At 36.6% G+C, this 22,918-nt stretch overlaps 1 protein-coding gene and 1 long non-coding RNA gene across 3 annotated transcripts in view; one reads left to right on the top strand and one right to left on the bottom strand.

The window, feature by feature from the left end:
* Positions 1–22,918, bottom strand: part of LOC307184679 — a 554,503-nt gene that overhangs the window by 413,077 nt on the left and 118,508 nt on the right. The gene's annotated exons all lie outside the window — the stretch shown is intronic.
* FMO2 (flavin containing dimethylaniline monoxygenase 2) overlaps positions 1–22,918 on the top strand; it is a gene marked incomplete at its 3' end in the record, with an annotated part of 92,666 nt that overhangs the window by 43,933 nt on the left and 25,815 nt on the right.

The following is a 22,918-nucleotide window of genomic DNA, read 5'->3' as shown; positions in this document are numbered from 1 at the left end:
GTGTGTTTTGTCATGGGGAGAATTTACATCACAACAATGTTGAGTCTTCTAACCCATGACACAGTATAGTTCTCCATTTATTTCGATCTCCTTTCTCTCAGTAGTGTTTTGTAGTTTTTAGTGTCTTACCCATCTTATGTCAGATTTGTCCTAAGTATTACATATTTTTGAATATTATAAATAGTAGTTTAATTTTGTTTAATTTCTTATTGTTTATTGCTAACAAGTGCACTTATTTGTTCTAGGAACTTTATGTAGATTCCATATTTTTTATATAGACAATCATGTTGTCTGAAAATACAGTTTACTTCTCCCATTAAATTTGAATGTATGATATTTCTTTTTCTTGCCTTATTGCACTGGCTAGAAACTCCAGTATTTTGGATAGAAATGGGGAGATCAGACATCCCTTCCTGACCTTAGGATTAAGGTATTCAGTCTTTTACCATTAAGTATGTTATTAGCTCTAGATTTTTCATAAATTCCCTTCATTAAGTTGAATAACATTCCTTCTACTCCTAGTTTGCTGACAATTTTCATCAGAATGGATGTTGTCTTTTTTCAGCTGTTTTCTGCATCTATTGAGATGATCTTATGTTTAATTTTTAGTTTATAAATATGGTGAATTCCACTAACTATTAAACCAATCTTGCTTTCCTGAAATAAAACCCACTTGATCATGATATATTATCCATTTTTTATGCAGCAGAATTATATTTAGTAACATTTGTGAGGGATATTAATCTGTCTTTAATTTTTATAATATTTTTGTCTGGTTTTGGTAACAGTGTAAGGATGGCCTCATAAAATGGGTTGGGGAGTATTCTGTCCTCTTTAATTTTCTGGCAGAGTTGTATATAATTGGAATTACTGCTTTTTTAAATATTTGATAGAATTCACCAGTGAAGCCATGTTTAACCTGAAGTTCTTTGTAGGAAAAATTTTAAACTACAAATTTGTGTTCTTTAATAGATGTAGTGTTACTCAGGTTATGTGTTTCTTCTTGAGAGAGCTTTGGCAGTATATGTATTTCAAGCAATTTGTTCATTTTATCTAAGGTAATTCAATAGCTACAAGACAGTCTTTTCAACAAATGGTACTGGAACAATTGGATATTTACACGATATGAAAAAATAGTGATGTGGAAACTGATACAGACACTTGAGGAGAACAAGAAAAGTGATATTTTGAGTGGAGATGTCTATGTTTCAGGAACATGTTTCAGGGTGTAAGAGTCTCCTCCCCATCCAGACCCAGTACTGGAGGGTTGTTTTCCCCAACCAAGATTCTGGTGGAAATGTGGCTAAGTGTAGTGTTGACTCTTCAGACTTAGAATATTTAAACCGACTGGAAATTTAGTTGGTAAATTGGAGTCGTTGGTGTCTTATTCAATCAAAAGGACAAGATTAATTTTCATCAACCTAAATTTGATGCAATGCTACTTACAACCTCTATGTACTTTGTCCTGTGTAGTAAATAGACATAAGCATGTATCTTCCCAACAGCTTTACCAGTTATGCAAAATATGGTGTGAACAAAGGAACACTGAGGAGCAACAGAGGTCTAGAGAACAAGGTAACTCAAGGGCATTTTATTCTTCTGACTGGGTACTTAGCTGGATTGCCAGTGAAATTTGTGTTTGTGTGTATGTAAATGTGTATATGTAGGCGCGTGGATATGTTTGTGACTGAATCCAGTGTAAGGACTATAGCAGGCAAGCTCATTAACAAATTGAATAAACAAAACCATTTTTATCAGTTCATTAGCAATGATAATCACTGATTTTTTACAACAGATAGGGAGAAAGGCTAACAGTTAAGAGACTGCTTGGTTTTGTGTCATCAGATACAAAACAAACTATTTTTTAATGTTCTCCTTACCCCTAAAATTCTAGCATAAAGTAATAAACTAAATTGAGATAATATATTCACTGCTTCAATCACAAGAACTTTTTAATGTTGATTCTCTTTCATGTTTGAGAGTACTTCATTAATCTTTATGGCATTTCCTCTAACCATTATCATCACCTTGCCCTATTTTACAATGAGGCTGTAAAAACTTTGAGGCAACATGGGGATTGAGGGCAGAACTAAGGAGTTAAGCCTCTTGCTCCCTATTTCAGAGTTCATTCCAAGAGCTATTTGACTAGTTCCTATCATTTTGTCTAAATAGCACATGAGGGCATTGAGAACAAAAAGGACATACTTATATCACCACCCATGTAATATTCTTCATATATGGTAGTACTCTTCAGGAATATGATTAAATGCATTGTGTACATTTTATATATATACATGTATATACATATATGTGTGTGTTTGTTTATATAATACATGTGTACATGTTTGTATCTATAAGTACATATGTATACATATATACATGTATGTATAGGTGTGTGTATAAATATGGCACAATGCATTTAATCAGATTTCTGAAGAATATATGAATATTATGAGGATATATTATACTGTGTGTTTACATATATATTACATAGTAAAAATGTGATCAAGATTAAAAAGACAATGTGAAGGAAGTAGTGTAGGAAACAGAAATATTTCCTGGGCATCTCTAGAAAAGCTTCCCAAAGGAGGTGCCATTTGATCTGGACTATGAATAATATGCAGGAGAAGATGGAAAAGAGTATTCTAATAAGAAGGAATGGAATCATTGAAGCCATGAATAAAACAAATTCAAGTTAAGTGATAGGAGTAAAGGGTATTAAAAGGCAAGTGATAGAAAATAAGGATGAACAGGAAGGTAGGGCCAAATTAGATACAGTCTTACATTTCGTGCTAAGGAGTTTAGAATTTATGACACTGAAGAGTAGCACATTATGCCACCACAAAATATGCCACTATGGCATAAGGATTATCTTGAGAAGAAGCCAATTGAGAATCAGACACAAGAAAAGCTCTCTACCCTCCTCCTATTTGCCTAAAAGCAGTACATAAATTCACAAAGCCCTCATCCTCTCTCTATCAGGAAGAACAAATGTTAATACCTGGAGACAACTTTAGACCCTATCAGCCTGGAAAAGGCACCAGAGGAATCTACATAACAAACTTTACTAAATAGTGTTTACCTTCACCCTTAGAAGCATAAATCTGCTTTATTTTGTCCTGTCCTTTCTCCACAAATTTATTATTCTTTGTTGAAAATACTATATAAACTGGAATTCCACCCCACCTTGGGGAGTTACTCATTTTTCTCTGGGCATTTCCCATGTACACATGAGGTATACATGTTAATAAACTTCTGGTTTTTTCTCATGTTAATCTGTGTTTTATTACAAGGGTCTTAGCCAGGAACTCAGAAGGATAGAGGGAAAATTAATTTTCCTCCCCTATAATGTCTACTGCAGAGAGCCAATAGAGGAAAAGGCACATGATACGATCTGAATTTTTTGAGATATTAGGAGGTCAAAATTAACCTTAATTTATTTATTTTTTCATGCGTACATTATATCTCTACTTCTGTATACCCTACAGTGTGCCCACCACCGAAAATTGTGTTTCCATGCATCACCACACAGTTGATCCCTTTTACCCATTTTGTCCTCCCCTCGCATTCCTCACCCTCTGATAACCACTGCTCTGTTCTCTGTATCTACATGGTTGGGGGGGTTTTGTTTGGTTTGTTCATTTATTTTGCTATATTTCACATATGAGTGAAATCCTAATCCTGTCTGACTTATTTCACTTAGCATAACACCTTCAAGGTCAATCTGTATTGTCACAAATGGCAAGATTTCATCTTTTTATGGCTGAGTAGTATTACATTATATATATATATATACCACATCTTCTTTATCCATCCATCCATTGATGGCCACTTAAGTTGTTTCCATATCTTGGCTATTGCAAATAATGCTGCAATGAATATGGGGGTGGATATATCTTTTCAATTAGTGCTTTTTTATAGTCTTTGGATAAATACCCAAAAGTGGGATACTTGGATCATATGATAGTTCTGTTCTTAATATTTTGTGGAATCTACATACTGTCTTTCAGAGTGGCTGCACCAATTTCCATTCCCACCAACAGTGTATGATTGTTCCCTTTTCTCTAACCCTTGTTATTTCTTGTCTTTTTGATAATAGCCAATCTAACAAGCATGAATATCTCACTGTACTTTTGATTTGCATTTCCCTAATAATTAGTAATCTTGAACATATTTTCACATGCCTGTTGACCATCTGTATGTCTTATTTGGAAAAATACCTCTTCAGCTCCTCTGCCCATTTTTTCTCTTTTTAGGTCTAACATTTAATTAGTTAGTTAGTTATTTTAAACATCTTTATTGGAGTATAATTGCTTTACAATGGTGTGTTAGTTTCTGCTGTTTAACAAAGTGAATTAGCTATACATATACATATATCCCCATATCTCTTCCCTCTTGCATCTCCCTCCCTCCCACCCTTCCTATCCCGCCCCTCTAGGTGGTCACAAAGCACCTAGCTGATCTCCCTGTGCTATGCGGCTGCTTCCCACTAGCTATCGGTTTTACATTTGTTAGTGTATATATGTCCATGCCACTCTCTCACTTTGTCCCAGCTTACCCTTCCCCCTCCCCATGTCCTCAAGTCCATTCTCTAGTAGGTCTGCGTCTTTATTCCCATCCTCCCCCAGGTCCCTCATGACCTTTTTTTTTTTTTTTTTAGATTCCATATATATGTGTTAGCATACGGTATTTGTTTTTCTCTTTCTGACTTAATTCACTCTGTATGACAGACTCTGAAACTTAAATGCACAGCAAAGGAAACCATAAACAAGATGAAAAGACAACCCTCAGAATGGGAGAAAATATTTGCAAATGAAGTAACTGATACAGGATTAATCTCCAAAATTTACCAGCAGCTCATGCAGCTCAATATCAAAAAAACAAACAACCCAATCCAGAAACGGGCAGAAGATCTAAATAGACATTTCTCCAAAGAAGATATATAGATTGCCAACAAACACATGAAAGAATGCTCAACATCATTAATCATTAGAGAAATGCAAATCAAAACTACAATTAGATATCATCTCACACCAGTCAGAATGGCCATCAGCAAAAAATCTACAATAAGTGCTGGAGAGAGTGTGGAGAAAAGGGAACCCTCTTGCACTGCTGGTGGAAATGTAAATTGATACAGCCACTATGGAGAATAATATGGAGGTTCCTTAAAAAACTAAAAATAGAACTACCATACACCCAGCAATCCCATGACTGGGCATATACCCTGAGAAAACCATAATTCAAAAAGAGTCATGTATCACAATGTTCATTGCAGCTCTATTTACAATAGCCAGGACATGGAAGTGACCTAAGTGTCTATTGACAGATGAATGGATACAGAAGATGTGGCACATATACACAATGGAATATTACTTTGCCCATTTTTTAATTGCATTCTTTGTTTGTTTGTTGTTGAACTGTATGAGTTCTTTATATATTATATATATGACAAAGATATAACTCCTTATCAGATATGTTATTAACAAATACCTTCTCCCATTCAGTAGGTTGTCTTTTCACTTTATTAATGGTTTCCTTTGCTGTGCAGAAGCTTTTTAGCTTGATATAATCCCATTTGTTTGTTTTTGCTTTTGTTTCCCTTGCCTGAAGAGACATATCTAGAAAGATATTGCTAAGACCAGTGTCAAAGAGTGTACTGCCTATGTTTTCTTCTAAGAGTTTTATGGTTTCAATGACCTGAATTTTTTAGGAAAAGAACATTGGCAGTAGTATGGAGGATGTCCTCACCAAAGAAAATATTGGTAGGAAGGCTCACAGTTAGGAGTCTGTTCAGTTGTCCAAACCAAAGATGGTAATCCCCTAACCTAATACGATGCAGTGGTGGTGATATTGGAGATGAGAGGCTAAATTCAAAGTGGAACTGTTGGAATTAGTGTCTACCTATATGTGTTGAGTAAATGGAAAGCTAGAGTCAGAGATGACATTACAATTTCCATTGGGAACCTAAGGGGTATTAACTCTTCCACTTGAACTAAAAAATCCCAAAGGAGCAGATATGGATTAGAAAACAGTGATGATAAGCTAGGGTGAGCTAAATTTGAAATGCTTGTGAAAATGTCCCAGAGGCAATTGGAAGTATGGATCTACAAGGCAAAAGTAAGAGGTTTAAGATTAGCATGGATATGTATACATATAGCTGATTCACTTTGCTGTACAGTAGAAACTAACGCAACATTTTAAAGCAACTATACTCCAATTAAAAAAAAAAAGATTAGCATGGGTAAAAATAGTTGTTGAAGCCAAAGACGTGAGTGAAATCAGCCAGGGAAAACATGTAGAATCAAAAGAAAATAAGAAGACAGCCCTAGTTGGCAAAGTAAAAGAAGGAAACTAGAAAGAAATAATTAGAAAGACAGGAGTGGAAACCAGGAACGAATAACATGCTGAAATACAAAGAAAGGAGTTTTGAGATGTTTGTAACCCCAACAAATTGCTCATTAATGTGACAATTCCAAAATCAATCTGAAATAATTCATAAAAAAGAGCAGTCTAGAAAATTTTGATGAAGACAAATCTGGGAGGGAAATTGCGCTGTCAGGTGTTTAAATATAGTATAAAGATACAATATTATAAGTATATTATTATTTCAAATGAATACACAGATTAATGGATCAGAAAAAATGGACCAGGAAAACATGAATTCTCAGGAGAAAATTTTTGTTGGCTACAACAAGTCTACCTCAAAGTGCCAAGTCCAGACTGGTTTTCAGGCTTATTTTCCTGAATCCCTCAGGGAATAAGATTTATTTTCCAAGGTTTATTAAAGCTCAGGTTGTCACCGCTCCTCCCATGTCTAATTGGCTCTGTAGCTACAAAATGGTAGACCAAGGGACTGAGATCTTAATCACAAGACTCAGATCCAAGACATGGAATTCATGAATATTTCCAACTCCTTGGTGTCCATTCTACAAGTTGAGGCAGAACTATGTCCTGTTTCAGCAGGATGTAGCCAGAACAGTCAGCACCCCATTCCCTCAAAGACTGAGTGAAGGTTGAAACAGGAGTGGGGACTGAAACCAACTCCCCCTAAAACCTAGCTCCTCTGCTGAGTTTATGATTAACCTCCCTATTCAAAACTTTATCCCCTTTCTTGTCCTGTTACCCAAAAACTGGATTTGCCTCTGGGTGGGTGTCGAACCAAAAGACACAACCATGCCAAAGGTCAGGAGAAGGAATGACTTATTATTACTTACAGCAAGTAAGGAAAACACCAGGGATCTTTCCCAAAGCAGTGTCTCCTCAACAGCAAAATTGGGGAAGTTTTAAGCTAAGGGCACATGCATATTCATGAAGGGGTTTGAGTAGGGGAGAATTCAGCATAGAATTGGGGAAAAGGCAGACAGAGTCCAAGCTTTAGTTGACTGAAGTCAGGAGGGTCAACATCATCATTCCATCCTCCACCTGAGTGGGAGCCTTAGTTCCTACAGTACTGAAAGACTGATCAGATTGTCATGAATATCCTTTGAGGAGGAACTAGGACTCTGTTTTACTGCTGAACTATTGTTTCTTGCCTGCTTTTCCTTTGTTCTGCATTCCCTTACTTCCCTTAAGATCATTAAATACTGAGATCTGTTCAAGGGTAAGCATTGTAGCCAGGCTTAGATCACAAAATGTCTTAGGCCAAAATGCCTTCTCTATGTCAAGAAAGCCATTCCTGGTTCTCTTTCTCTGGGGACCCACTAACCTATCTGCTTACAGTCCCACACCTGTTAACCCTCAAGATTGAGGAGTATCAAAGAAAAGGGGGGATTGAAAGAGCAGGACCCTATGCGGCCCTCATGGTTACAACATCCTTTGTTTCCCCCATTTCCTGTTTATAGGAAAAAGGTTTCAGCCTCCTAAACCATCTCTGAGTTCCAAAAGGCAGATTCAAACTGTCCAATTAGGGAGGTGAGGTGGAGGATGGTAACTTCAGGCTAAACACAAGATTCCTGGAACACCACCCTGTTACCTCACCACCAATCAGAAGAAAGTCATACATCATGCAGCCATCACCCCAAATATTGCCTTTAAAAACTCTTCCCCAAAAACCATCTGGAAATACAAGTCTTTTGAGCATGAACCACCTGTTCTCCTTGCTTGACCCTTGCAATAAAACTTCCTCTGCTTTAAACCCCACTTCTGTTTGTTTGGCCCCACTCTGCATTGGGCACATAAGCTTGGGTTTGACAACAAGTCCAACAAGGAGATATAATAACTGTAAATATATATGCACCCAAGATAAGAGCACATAAACACATAAAGCATATATTAACAAACATAAAGGGGAAAATTGACAGCAACACAATAACAGTTGTGGACTTTAACACCTCACTTACATCAATGGGCAGATCATCCAGACAGAAAATCAGTAAGGAATCACTGGCCTGAAATGACGCATAAACCATACAGAGTTAATACATATATGTAGAACGCTGATCCAAAAGCAATAGAATACACATTCTTTTGAAGCACACATGAAACATTCTCTGGGACAGATCACTTGTTAAGCCACAAAACAAGTCTCAAGAAATTTAAGAAGACTGAAACAATATCAAGCATGTTTTCCAACTACACCAGTATGAAATTAGTAATCAACTACAAGAAAAAAACTGCAAAAACCACAAACACACAGAGGTTCAACAATATGCTACTACACAATCAATGAGTCACTGAGGAAATCAAAGAGGAGATCAAAAAATAGCTGAAGACAAATAAAAAAGAAAATACAACAATCCAAAATCTATGTGATGCAGCAAAAACAGTTCTAAGAGGAAAGTTTATAGTGATACAAGTCTGCCTCAGGAAACAAGAAACATCTCAAATAAACACTCTAACCTTACACCTAAAGGAAATAGAAAAAGAAGAACAAACAAAACACAAAGTTAGTATAATAGAAGGAAGGAAATGATAAAGAGCAGATCAGAAATAAATGAAATAGAGACTAAAAAAACAATTTAAAAGATCAGTGAAACTAAGAGTTGGTTCTTTGAAAAGATAAACAAAATTGATAAAACTTTAGCCAGATTCATCAAGAAAAAAAGAGAGAGGGCCCAAATTAAAAAAATGAAAGAGGAGGAGTTACAACTGACACCACAGAAATACAAAAGATCCTTAAGAGAACACTACAAACAATTTAGGCCAATAAAATGGACAACTTAGAAGAAATGAATAAATTCCTAGAAATGTTCAATCTCCCAAGACTAAATCTGGAAGAAATAGAAGATATAAACAGACCAGTAGCCAGTCTTGAAATTGAATCAGTAATTTAAAAATTCCCAACAAACAACAGCCCAGGACCAGGTGGCTTCAGCTGAATTCTACCAAACATTTCAATAAGAGTTAACAACCGAATTCCCTGGTGGTCCAGTGGTTAGGATGGTTAGGACTCGGTACTTTCACTGCCGTGGCCCGGGTTCAATCCCTGATTGGGGAACTGAGATTTCACAAGCTGTATGGCATGGCAAATAAATAAATAAATATAATGAGTTAACACTGATCCTTCTCAATAATTCCAAATTCCAATAAACTGAAGAGGAAAAAATGCAGGCCCAGCACAATCAGATTTTCTAAAATTTTTAGAAAACTTTGTATTGATATCTGTATCTGTTATTTTCTGGATTTTTAATGTTCAGCAACTTTTTTTTTTTTTAAGATTTTTAAGCCTTGGACAGGTCAGATAATGAAACTTCAAAGCTTTTGCACAGCAAAGGAAACCATAAACAAGACCAAAAGACAACCCTCAGAATGGGAGAAAATATTTGCAAATGAAGCAACTGACAAAGGATTAATCTCCAAAATTTACAAGCAGCTCATGCAGCTCAACAACAAAAAAACAAACAACCCAATCCAAAAATGGGCAGAAGACCTAAATAGACATTTCTCCAAAGAAGATATGCAGACTGCCAACAAACACATGAAAGAATGCTCAACATCATTAATCATTAGAGAAATGCAAATCAAAACTACAATGAGATATCATCTCACACCAGTCAGAATGGCCATCATCAATAAATCTAGAAACAATAAATGCTGGAGAGGGTGTGGAGAAAAGGGAACCCTCTTGCACTGCTGGTGGGAATGTGAATTGGTTCAGCCACTATGGAGAACAGTATGGAGGTTCCTTAAAAAACTACAAATAGAACTACCATATGACCCAGCAATCCCACTACTGGGCATATACCCTGAGAAAACCGAAATTCAAAAAGAGTCATGTACCAAAATGTTCATCGCAGCTCTATTTACAATAGCCCGGAGATGGAAACAACCTAAGTGCCCATCATCGGATGAATGGATAAAGAAGATGTGGCACATATATACAATGGAATATTACTCAGCCATAAAAAGAAACAAAATTGAGCTATTTATAATGAGGTGGATAGACCTAGAGTCTGTCATACACAGTGAAGTAAGTCAGAAAGAAAAAGACAAATACAGTATGCTAACACATATATATGGAATTTAAGAAAAAAAAAATGTCATGAAGAACCTAGGGGTAAGGCAGGAATAAAGACGCAGACCTCCTAGAGAACGGACTTGAGGTTATGGGGAGGGGGAAGGGTGAGCTGTGACGGGGCGAGAAAGAGTCATGGACATATACACACTAACAAACGTAGTAAGGTAGATAGCTAGTGGGAAGCAGCCGCATGGCACGGGGATATTGGCTCGGTGCTCTGTGACAGCCTGGAGGGGTGGGATAGGGAGGGTGGGAGGGAGGGAGACGCAAGAGGGAAGAGATATGGGAACATATGTATATGTATAACTGATTCACTTTGTTATAAAGCAGAAACTAACACACCATTGTAAAGTAATTATACCCCAATAAAGATGTTAAAAAAAAATAAAAATAAAAAAAATAAAAAAAAAATAAAAAAAAATAAAAAAAAAAAACTTGAGTGAGCACAGTTTTCAGGGACTTCCAGTTTAAGATCTCTTTCTTGCCTTCCTTGAAACAATGGATATTGTCTTCATATAATCACCATTTTAAAGTTCAAAAGGATTTTACAGATCTCCTAATTCAACCCTCGATAGATGTTTGTGTTTTCTCCACAACACCCAGTCTCCTCTTTCACACCTATTTAGACATATAGTTCATTTGTTACCCTCTGGAGCAGACTTCAGATCACTGCCTCTGGCATATATCCAGTGTGACCACTATTCACTCACAGTGGTGGATACTAGCCCTGTGATAAGTCTGTAAGTGCCAGACTCAAATGCAGGAGTCATGTTCTACTTGCTCAACAACCAAAAATGAAGCACTGAATTCATTCCAAACTATGGTTTTAATAACTTAATTGAATATTGAAAAAGGCAGGACTACTTCCCATAATCTGTCCTATACAAATGTTTGTATAAATGCCCAAAGATGGATGAACAAGGACATTCAATGCAGCTTTGTTTATAATCATGAAAAACTAGAAACCACTCAAATACCCACCACAGTGTAAAATAATGTACTGTAAAACATATGAAATCAACTGACATGGAACTCTCTGCAAAACATATTGCTTAATGAAAAGAGCTAGGAACAAAATAATACATGCAATATTTTCTCATTTATGTAAATGCACATGTATATATGTATGTGTTTTCAATGAGAATATGTTCGTATACGGCTTTTATAAAATTTTTAAGAGGTATCATTTAGCCTAGAAAGCACCTACAAGATGTCTGGTTAACCTCATGAAGACAAGAGGAAATGAAAGATTTTGTACATATGAATTCCAGCCTCAACTGCAAATTAATCTTCCTGCTTTCTCAGTGACACTGCTTTCTCTTTTGTGTCATATTACCATTCCCTGTGTTCAGATGACTGAGTTTTATCCATTATATAACAATGTTTATTGTAATTCTACCTGAGAGGGCTGTAATTAGTGAATTTTGTACTCACTATTGGAATGCACTTCATTGAAGTAAACAGTCATAGATGGGTTAACAAAAGGTTAGGCAAGACTGGGGACAAACTCACAATGCCCAGCCTATGGATAAATACTCTGGGGTCAGAGGATCCCAGGCCAATAGCAGTACTCTTTGCCCTGTAAATAAGAGAGAGGTAAGAAAAATGACATTGTTAAAGTCTCCAGGTAACTGATATAAATGATGCTTCATAATAAATCATCCAGACAAATGGTGAGAGCTGAAAAACAATAGGTGTTGATAATGCCCTGGTACTCCAATCCATCCTCCACACTGCAACAAGTATGGCATGGCGAGCCCATCCTCAAAACCCTTCCAAAGTTTCCCATCACATTTTGGATAATATCCAAGGCTGATAACATACAAGATCCATTATCTGGCCTTAGTCTACCTTGTTCTTACTTCTCCCTGCTTCCCTTGTTATACTCTGGTGATATTGGACTGGTCATATTTCCTAAACTCATGCCATAATAACTCTCACGCCTTTACCTCAGTTCATGCTGTTCCCCTTGCTACCCTCCATGACCCCACACTCATCTCCACCACTGCCCCCTTGGATAGCTCCTGCTCTTTTGTTATTTATTCTTTCTCCATAGTGGCTGTTCCTGCAGGCCATTGTCCTGACCCTTCTTTTGCCCCCAGTTGGCTCTTAGACTTACCTCTCCTCATAAAAATTCTTCTTTCAGTTAAAAAAAAGAAATCTGACAAATTAACTTACACTCAGTTTTCAATGACTGACCATCTGCTAACATTGTTGAGCCCTTCCAGAGAAGGCTGACAGATTTAGCAAATAAAAATACAGAACACCCCGTTAATTTTAAATTTCAGGTAAACAACAAATAATGTTTTACTGTAAGGGCAGCCTATGCACTATTTGTATTTTACCTAGAAACACTAACCCCAGGGTATCTGAATTTTATCAATTTAGCAACTACTTGGTAAGGTGCTATGCTTATGCTGCGGGAAGCAAACAGAAGTATCAAAGGCTTCCTCTGAATGAAATGGATAAAGACCCAAGAGTGGGACTTCAAGCATCAATCAGCAGATAGAGAGGCACTTAGCTGACCAGAGCCTTCCCACCACTCCTGAATCAAGTCCTGAGAGAAGGGCTGTCTCCTAACTCCAACCTTAGAGTGTTCACATGCTCATTCTTCTGTGAGTTTTCTCCCAACTCTGGTCTTATACCTCCAAGTCTATCTTTAACCCTCACTCTAGCTATTGCTCAGGCCCAGATATTCTGCTACCTCTTAGACATCCTAGCACCACTTCTAAAACTGATTCCAAATAGGCTACACCAGGAAGGCTCTTGTTCCTAATATATGATGGTCTACAAGGCTCAAAATCTTACAAATAATCTTTATTGTCTCTCTCTCCTTTGCTATTTATAGCTAGTAAGTCATCAGGTCCTGAAAATAGAGCCATCCCTGGGAATAGAAAAGGTAAAACCCAACATATCCACATTCTTCCTGTACTCCTCCCTCTACACACACACAAATTGGATTGTGGAGTACACTGTCCTTAAAGTAAATAAATTAATCCTGTTGGCAACCTCTGTTCTTGTTTTCACTATTCCCTTAGATAAATCAAATTCTATGAAATGTTAGCAAACAATTCATATATTTCTGTGGGAAGACAAAGGATACATCTGACACCATAAGGCAAAACTTAATTGAAAAAATCCTTATCAGACGTCTCTGATTTCTCTCAAAGTTTCTCTTTGATATCATGTCATCCCCACAATCTTTTCAACCCTTTCTCCCTACTGCTGCTCCATCCTCCAGTTCCAAATGAACTGCCTCCTCTATCTTCTCCCCACTAATCTTCCACTCCTTTCTTATTACAACAATTCCATTCTCTCTGGCTTCTCCAATCACCTCAGTCAACAAAGGATCCTCCTTTGAAAATGTTGAGAATTATCCATATCAACTACATTTCTGCTTTTTCCCATGTGTCATAATTGTTTGTCCAGTCACAGAAAAATCAAGGCCAGCCTTGAAAGCTTAAAGAAGACACAAAGAAGCATCCTACACTAGAGGAATAGCATAGAAAGAAGAAAAATGGTAGTGACTTTGCTTTGTCGGGAGTTTAGAGCCAAGACTATGATTATGGATTTTGTTCTAAAATTGGGGGATTTTCTCCACATCTCTTTCTGACTAACAGGTTTGTGCATTTTTTAAAATACTGGCTGTGACAGAGTTCGGTGTTGATTACATTCATCATTTCATTCATATATATTGCAATTTTTTGTTTTGTACATTTGTTACACACAACAAAATGTAACTGGTCTAAAATATTTATAACATACACTAAGACTCAAAAATTTTTTAAATGGGAAACCAAATGAGGTTTTAAGCAGAGAAGTAGCATAAATTAAATTAACAATATAAGAAATTTATCTGGCTTCAGGGTGGAAAATGTAAGTGGGCAAGGGTAGAAACAAGAAGACTGGTTAGAAGCCCACTGTAATAATCCAGGATTTATTTCAATAATTCAGAAGATGTGATAATTTCAATAATGATGTGGCTAAAGTACCCCTTTATTTAATCTACGAAAGGGAAGTTTCATGAACAGTTAATACTATAAACAAAATTGTAAGAGAAAACTTAAACTATTACAGAGTACAAAATATTTTAAATACATTGGAAGCTATCATGTCCTCATGACTAATGTGCTAGTTTTAAATGATTATTTATTTTTGAAAGTATGTTCCTGAAAGACTTTGACTGGGCAACAATTTGTGCAGTAGTTCAAGTATGTGCAATATTTGGCAAATACTATGTACTCAATAAATATTTACTACATAAATACACATATTCATTATCCCTTTAAAAATATCCCCTTGAACTGCTGAACAATCATCAATAGGAAGACACTGGAACTAACCAAAAATATACCTCACATCCAAAGACAAAGGTGAAGCCACAATGAGATGGTAGGAGAGGCACAATCACAATAAAATCAAATCCCATAACTGCTGGGTGGATGACTCACAAACTGGAGAACACTTATACCACAGAAGTCCACCCACTGGAGTGAAGGTTCTGAGCCCCCACATCAGGCTTCCCAACCTGGGGGTCCAGCAACGGAAAGAGGTATTCCCAGAGAATCAGACTTTGAAGGCTAGTGAGACTTGATTGCAGGAGTTTGACAGGACTATGGGAAACAGAGACTCCACTCTTGGAGGGAACACACACAAACTAGTGTGTGCACCAGGACCCAGGGGGAAGGAGCAGTGACCCCACAGGAGACTGAACCAGACCTACCTGCTAGTGTTGGAGGGTCTCCTGCAGAGGTGGAGGGTGGCTGTGGCTCACAGTGGGGACAAGGACACTGGCAGCAGAAGTTCTGGGAAGTTCTCCTTGGCAAGAGCCTTCCCAGAGTCTGCCATTAGTCCCACCAAAGAACCTGTAGGCTCCAGTGCTGGGTCTCCTCAGGCAAACAACCAACAAGGAGGGAACTCAGTCCCAACCATCAGCAGACAACTGGATTAAAGTTTTACTGAGCTCTGCCCACCAGAGCAACACCCAGGTCAATCCACCACCAGTCCCTCCCATCAGGAAGCTTGCACAAGCCTCTTAGACAGCTTAACAGAGGGCAGACAACAGAAGCAAGAACTACCATCCTGCAGCCAGTGGAACGAAAACCACATTCACAGAAAGATAGACAAAATGAAAAGGCAGAAGACTGTGTACCAGATGAAGGAACAAGATAAAACTCCCAAAAGACAAATAAATGAAGTGGAGACTGGCAACCTTCCAGAGAAAGAACTCAGAATAATGATAGGGAAGATGATCCAGGACCTCAGGAAAAGAATGGATGCAAAGATTGAGAAGATGCAAGAGATGTTTAACAAAGACCTAGAAGAATTAAAGAACCTAGAAGACTTAAAGAACAAACTAACAGAGATGAACAATACAATAACTGAAATGAAAACTACACTAGGAGGAATCAATAGCAGAATAACTGAGGCAGAAGAACAGATCAGTGACCTGGAAGACAGAATGGTGGAATTAACCACTGCAGAACAGAATAAAGAGAAAAGAATGAAAAGAAAAGAAGACAGCCTAAGAGACCTCTGGGACAACATTAAATGCACCAACATACGCATTATACCGGTCCCAGAAAGAGAAGAGAGAAAGGAACGACCAGAGAAAATATTTGAAGAGATTATAGTCAAAAACTTCCCAAACATGGGAAAGGAAATAACCACCCAAGTCCAGGAAGTGCAGAGAGTCCCAGGCAGGATAAACCCAAGGAGAAACACGCCAAGACACATAGTAATCAAATTGACAAAAATTAAAGACTAAGAAAAATTACTAAAAGCAACAAGGGAAAAACAACAAATAACATACAATGGAACTCCCATAAGGTTAACAGCTGATTTCTCAGCAGAAACTCTACAAGCCAGAAGGGAATGGCACAATATATTAAAAGTGATGAAAGAGACGAACCTACAACCAAGATTATTCTACCTGGCAAGGATCTCATTCAGACTTCACAGAGAAATCAAAGTTTTACAGACAAGCAAAAGCTAAGTGAATTCAGCACCACCAAACCAGCTCTACCAAAGATAGTAAAGGAGTTTCTCTAAGTGGGAAACACAAGAGAAGAAAACGACCTACAAAAACAAATCCAAAACAATTAAGAAAATGGTAATAGGAAATACATATGGATAATTCCCTTAAAGGTGACTGGAGTAAATGCTCCAACCAAAAGACACAGGCTTGTTAAATGAATACAAAAACAAGACTCATATATATGCTGTCTAAAAGAGACCCACTTCAGACCTAGAGACACTTACAGACTGAAAGGGAGGAGATGGATAAAAGATATTCCATGTAAATGGAAATCAAAAGAAAGCTGGAGTAGCAATTCTCATATCAGACAAAATAGACTTTAAAGACTATTACAAGAGACAAAGAAGGACACTACATAATGATCAAGGGATCAATCCAAGAAGAAGATATAACAATTGTAAATATTTATGCACCCAACATAGGAGCACCTCAATACATAAGGTAAATGCTAACAGCCTTAAAAGGGGAAAACGACAGTAACACAATCATAGTAGGGGACTTTAACACCCAATATTCACCAATGGACAGATCATCCAAAATGAAAATAAATAAGGAAACACAAGCTTTAAATGATACATTAAACAAAATGGACTTAATTGATATTTATAGGATATTCCATCCAAAAACAACAGAATACACTTCCTTCTCAAGTGTTCATGGAATATTCTCCAAGACAGATCATATCTTGGGTCATAAATCAAGCCTTGGTAAATCTGAAATTTGAAATCGTATCAACTATCTTTTCTGACCACAACACTATGAGATTAGATATCAATTACAGGAAATATCTGTAAAAAAATACAAACACATGGAGGCTAAACAATACACTGTTAAATTACCAAGGGATCACTGAAGAAATCAAAGATGAAATAAAAAAAAAAACCTACAAACAAATGACAGTGAAAACATGATTATCCAAAACCCATGGGAGGCAGCAAAAGCAGTTCTAGGAGAGAAGTTTATAGCAGTACAATCCAACCTCAAGAAACAAGAACTGTCTCCAATAAACAACCTAACCTTACACCTAAAGCAATTAGAGAAAGAAGAACAAAAAACCCCCAAAGTTAGCAGAAGGAAAGAAATCATAAAGACCAGATCAAAAATAAACAAAAAAGAAATGAAGGAAACAATGGCAAAGATCAATAAAACTAAAAGCTGGTTCTTTGAGAAGATAAACAAAATTGATAAACCATTACCCAGACTCATCAGGAGAAAAGGGGAGAAGATTCAAATCAATACAATTAGAAACGAAAAAGAAGAACTAACAACTGATACTGCAGAAATACAAAGGATCATGAGAGATTACTACAAGCAACTATATGCCAATAAAATGGACAACCTGGAAGAAATGGACAATTTCTTAGAAATGCACAACCTTCCAAGACTGAATGAGGAAGAAATAGAAAGTATAAACAGACCAATCACAAGCACTGAAATTCAGACTGAGATTAAAAATCTTCCAACAAATAAAAGCCCAGGACCAGAAGGTTTCACAGGCAAATTCAAAGAAACATTTAGAGAAGAGCTAACACCTATTCTTTTCAAACTCTTCCAAATATAGCAGAGGGACGAACACTTCCAAACTCATTCTACAAGGCCACCATCACCCTGATACCAAAACCAGACAAAGATGTCACAAAAAAAGAAAACTACAGGCCAATATCACTGACGAACATACATGCAAAAATCCTTAACAAAATACTAGCAAACAGAATCCAGCAACACATTAAAAGGATCATAAACGATGATCAACTGGGGTTTATCCCAGGAATGCAAGGATTCTTCAACACACAAAAATCAATCAATGTGATAAACCATATTAACAAACTGAAGGAGAAAAACCATATGATCATCTCAATAGATACAGCTTTTGACAAAATTCAACACCCATTTATGATAAAAACCCTCCAGAAAGTATGCATAGAGGGATGTTTCCTCAACATAATAAAGGCCATATATGACAAGCCCACAGCCAACATCGGTCTCAATGGTGAAAAACTGAAACCATTTCCACTAAGATCAGGAAGAAGACAAGGCTTCCCAGTCTTACTCTCTTATTCAGCATAGTTTTGGAAGTTTTAGCCACAGCAATCAGAGAAGAAAAAGAAGTAAAAGGAATCTAAATTAGAAAAGAAGAAGTAAAGGTGTCACTGTTTTCAGATGACATGATACTATACATAGAGAATCCTAAAGATGCTACCAGAAAACTACAAGACCTAATCAATGAATTTGGCAAAGTAGCAGCATACAAAATTAATGCACAGGAATCTCTTGCATTCCTATACACTAATGATGAAAAATCTGCAAGAGAAATTAAGGAAACACTCCCATTTACCACTGCAACAAAAAGAATAAAATACCTAGGAATATACCTACCTAGGGAGACAAAAAGACCTGTATGTAGAAAACTATAAGACACTGATGAAAGAAATTAAAGATGATACAAACAGATGGAGAGATATGCCATGTTCTTGGATTGGAAGAATCAGCATTGTGAAAATGACTATAGTACCCAAAACAATCTACGGATTCAATGCAATCCCTATCAAACTACCAATGGTATTTTTCACAGAACTAGAATAAAAAATTTCACAATTTGTATGGAAACACCAAAGATCCTGAATAGCCAAAGTAGTCTTGAGAAAGAAAAATGGAGCTGGAGGAATGAGGCCCCCTGACTTCAGACTATACTACAAAGCTACAGTAGTCAAGGCAGTATGGTACTGGCACAAAAACAGAAAGATAGATCAATGGAACAAGTTAGAAAACCCAGAGATAAGCCCACACACATATGTTCACCTTATCTTTCATAAAGGAGGCAAGAATATACAATGGAGAAAAGACAGCCTCTTCAATAAGTGGTGCTGGGAAAACTGGACAGCTACACATAAAAGAATGAAATTAGAACACTCCCTAACACCATACACAAAAATAAGCTCAAAATGGATTAAAGACCTAAACGGAAGTCCAGACACTATAAAACTGTTAGAGGAAAACATAGGCAGAACACTCCATGACATAAATCACAGCAAGATCCTTTTTGAAACTACCCTAACCTGGGGAAGGATACAGACATCTGTCAGAATGTTTATCATTAGACACACACAGACACACACGCACACACACGCACAAATAACAAATGTTAGCAAGGATGTGGAGAAAAGGGAACCCTCGTACACTGTTAGAGGGAATGTAAATTGGTGCAGCCACTATGAAAAACAGTAGGAATGTTTCTCAAGAAACTAAAACTAGAACTACCATATAACCCAGCAATTCCATTCCCGGATATTTATCTGAAAAAAATCAAAAACACTAATTCAATAAAGATACATGCACCCCAATGTTCATAGCAGCATTATTTACAATTGCCAAGATATGGAAGCAACCTAAGTATCCACCAACAGATGAATGGATAAAAAAGAAGTGGTATATGTATACAATGGAATACTATTCAGCCATAAAAATAGAATGAAATTTTGCCATTTGCAAAAATATGGATGGGCTTGGTGAGTATTGTGCTAAGTGAAATTAGTCAGAGAGAGAAAAACAAATACTGTATTATATCACTTATACATGGAATCTAAAAAACAAAACAAACTAGTGGATATAACAAAAAAGAAATAAGACTCACAGATTTAGAGAACAAACTAGTGGTTACCAGTTCTCTGGCACCCCCTAGTGGCCGCTTTGGAACATGGGAAGGGTGGATAATTAACATATATTTTAGCACTTTCTCCAGCAATGGGAAGCACTTGCCATGCTTCATCTCAGTTTTCTTCACAATAATTCTAGGACGTAGGTGTTATGATTATCCTCACTTACATATGAAGACAAAACTAACGTTTGGGATAAACAACTTGCACAAGGGAACATAGGTAGTGGAAAAAGAATAAAAGTGAAGGTCTGTAGGATTCCTGAGCCCTCACAATTAATAACCTTACTGAGGTACTGAGAGAGGAAAGCATGTTCTTCCTTCAGCCTCTAACCTGCTCTGCCTCCTTTACTGTTCCTGATACCTATGCTCATACAGAACTTACCGATATACATTGTTTTTTCTTTCCTTTTTACATTTGGATATAAATATGTCTTTATCCAAGCTACATATATTCAATTATTTTAATTACTCCTCGTGTAATAGTCTCTAAACGTCTCTTCATCTTGGTTTCCTTCCTCTAGATTCAATCTAAAATATCACTTTCTCTCTTAAAATGTGACTCCCCCAAGATCCAATGTTCCAAGCCAGTTTATCTCCACAACATATACTTTTTTTCAGAACCAAAGAGGTGTTTAGCAGTGCTTTAGACAATGGAGAGTGAATCAGACATAATCACTGCTCTCAAAAACTTTATAATCAATTCGTTTGACACATTCCCACTACATCTTATGCTTCCCTTGGTTTGAATGCTACACCTCTACTAAAACAGTTTACTGTTGCACCAGCTTTTTCAGAATCCGCAAAATTAAAGCTATCATTTATATAATTATTTTCATATGAATTATCTCATTCTATACTCACAATACTCTCCTACATTAGTTATTATTAATTCCAACTGAAAAGTGAGAAAGCCAAGGGTAAGTGGTTTGCCTATAGTGACTAATAAGTGGTAGATGGTAGGTCTTAGAACCAGCCAAAATAGTGAGATTAAACTTATGTTGGTTTACCATCACGCTTTGTCTCACATAATTCTAATGATTTATACTAAGCTTGGGATCATTTAAAACCCCTCGGTGTTTTTCATTTGAATCACTGATGACTTGGGTCACTATCTTTGTGAAACTAATTCTTTAATCCTATTTGTAGGAATTCACATTTGTGCATGTTAAACATTATTTAGTTGGTTTTATCTTTAGTCAAAGAGTGTTTATTTGAAGTTTCAATCTTCTGTCAAGTTTGCTATGTAAAAGAATATTAGAACTTCCCTACACCATATACAAAAACTCAAAATGGATGTAAGACCTGAAACCATAAAAGTCCTAGAAAAAGAACATAAGGCAGAACACTCTTTGACATGAATCACAGCAATATTTTTTTTGGATCTGCCCCCTAAAGCAAAAGAAACAAAAGCAAAAATAAACAAATGGGATCTAATAAAATGTAAAAGCTTTTGCACAGCAAAGGAAACCATCAACAAAACAAAAAGACACCTACTGAATGGGAGAAAATACTTGCAAATGATATGACTGATAAGGGATTAATATCCAAAATATATAAACAGCTCATACAACTCAATAAAACCCAATTAAAAAATGGGCAGAAGACCTGAATAAATATTTTTCCAAAGGAGACACACAGATGGTCAACAGGCACATGAAAAGATGCTTAACACTGCTCATCTACAGAGAAGTGCAAATTAAAACCACAGTGAGATATTACCTCACACCAGTCAGAATGGCTATTATCAAAAAGAACACAAATAACAAATGTTGGCAAGGATGCGGAAAAAAGGGATCCCTTGTATAGTGCTGGTGGGAATGTATACTAGTACAGTCACTGTGGAAAACAGTATGGAGGTTCCTCAAAAAATTAAAAATAAAACTACCATATGACTGAGCAAATACACTCCTGGGTATATATTCAAAAAAGCCAAAACCACTAATTCAAAAAGATACATGTACCCCAATGTCTATAGCAGCATTATTTACAATAGCCAAAATATGGAAGCAACCAAAGTGCCCATCAAGAGATGAATGGATAAAGATGCAGTATATATATATATAATGGAATACTATTTGGCCATTAAAAAGAATGAAATTCTGGCATTTGCAACAACCTGGATGGACGTGGGTAGTATTATGCTTAGTGAAATAAATCAGAGAAAGACAAATACTCTGTTATCACTTATATGTGGATTCTGAAAAATAAAACAGACAAATGTATATAACAAAACAGAAACAGACTCACAGATGTAGAGAACAAACTAGTTGTTACCAGTGGGGAGAGGAAGCAGGGAAGGACAGGATACGGGTATGGGACTAAGAGACACAAACTACCATGTATAAAGTAAATAAGCAACAGGATATACTGTACAGAACAGGGAAACATAGCCATTATTTTGTAATAACTTTAAATGGAGTATAATCTATAAAAATATTCAATCACTATGTGGTACACCAGAAAGTAATATAATATTGCAAATCAACTATACTTCATTTTAAGCGTTTATTTGAAGTTTCAATCCTGTGTCACGTTTCTATGCCTCCATGCTTTGGGTATATACAAATTTGATCACCTGTATTTGTCTCCATCAAAGTCATTGATTTAAATGTTGATAATAGAAAGATAAGACTGTGAAGCAGACACATGGGATATCACCAAATAGAATTTCCCATATGGTGCCATTTCCACACTGACTTAACATATAGTTCATCTATTTTTTTCTATGCCTCACAGCCTTTCTTCTGTTTCAACTGGCATGTTCAGTTTA

The sequence above is a fragment of the Stenella coeruleoalba genome (assembly GCF_951394435.1).
Source record: "Stenella coeruleoalba genome assembly, chromosome: 1".
Classification (NCBI taxonomy): domain Eukaryota; kingdom Metazoa; phylum Chordata; class Mammalia; order Artiodactyla; family Delphinidae; genus Stenella; species Stenella coeruleoalba.
Note: the sequence above shows the minus strand (reverse complement) of the source record. Positions and strands in the feature narration are given on the sequence as shown.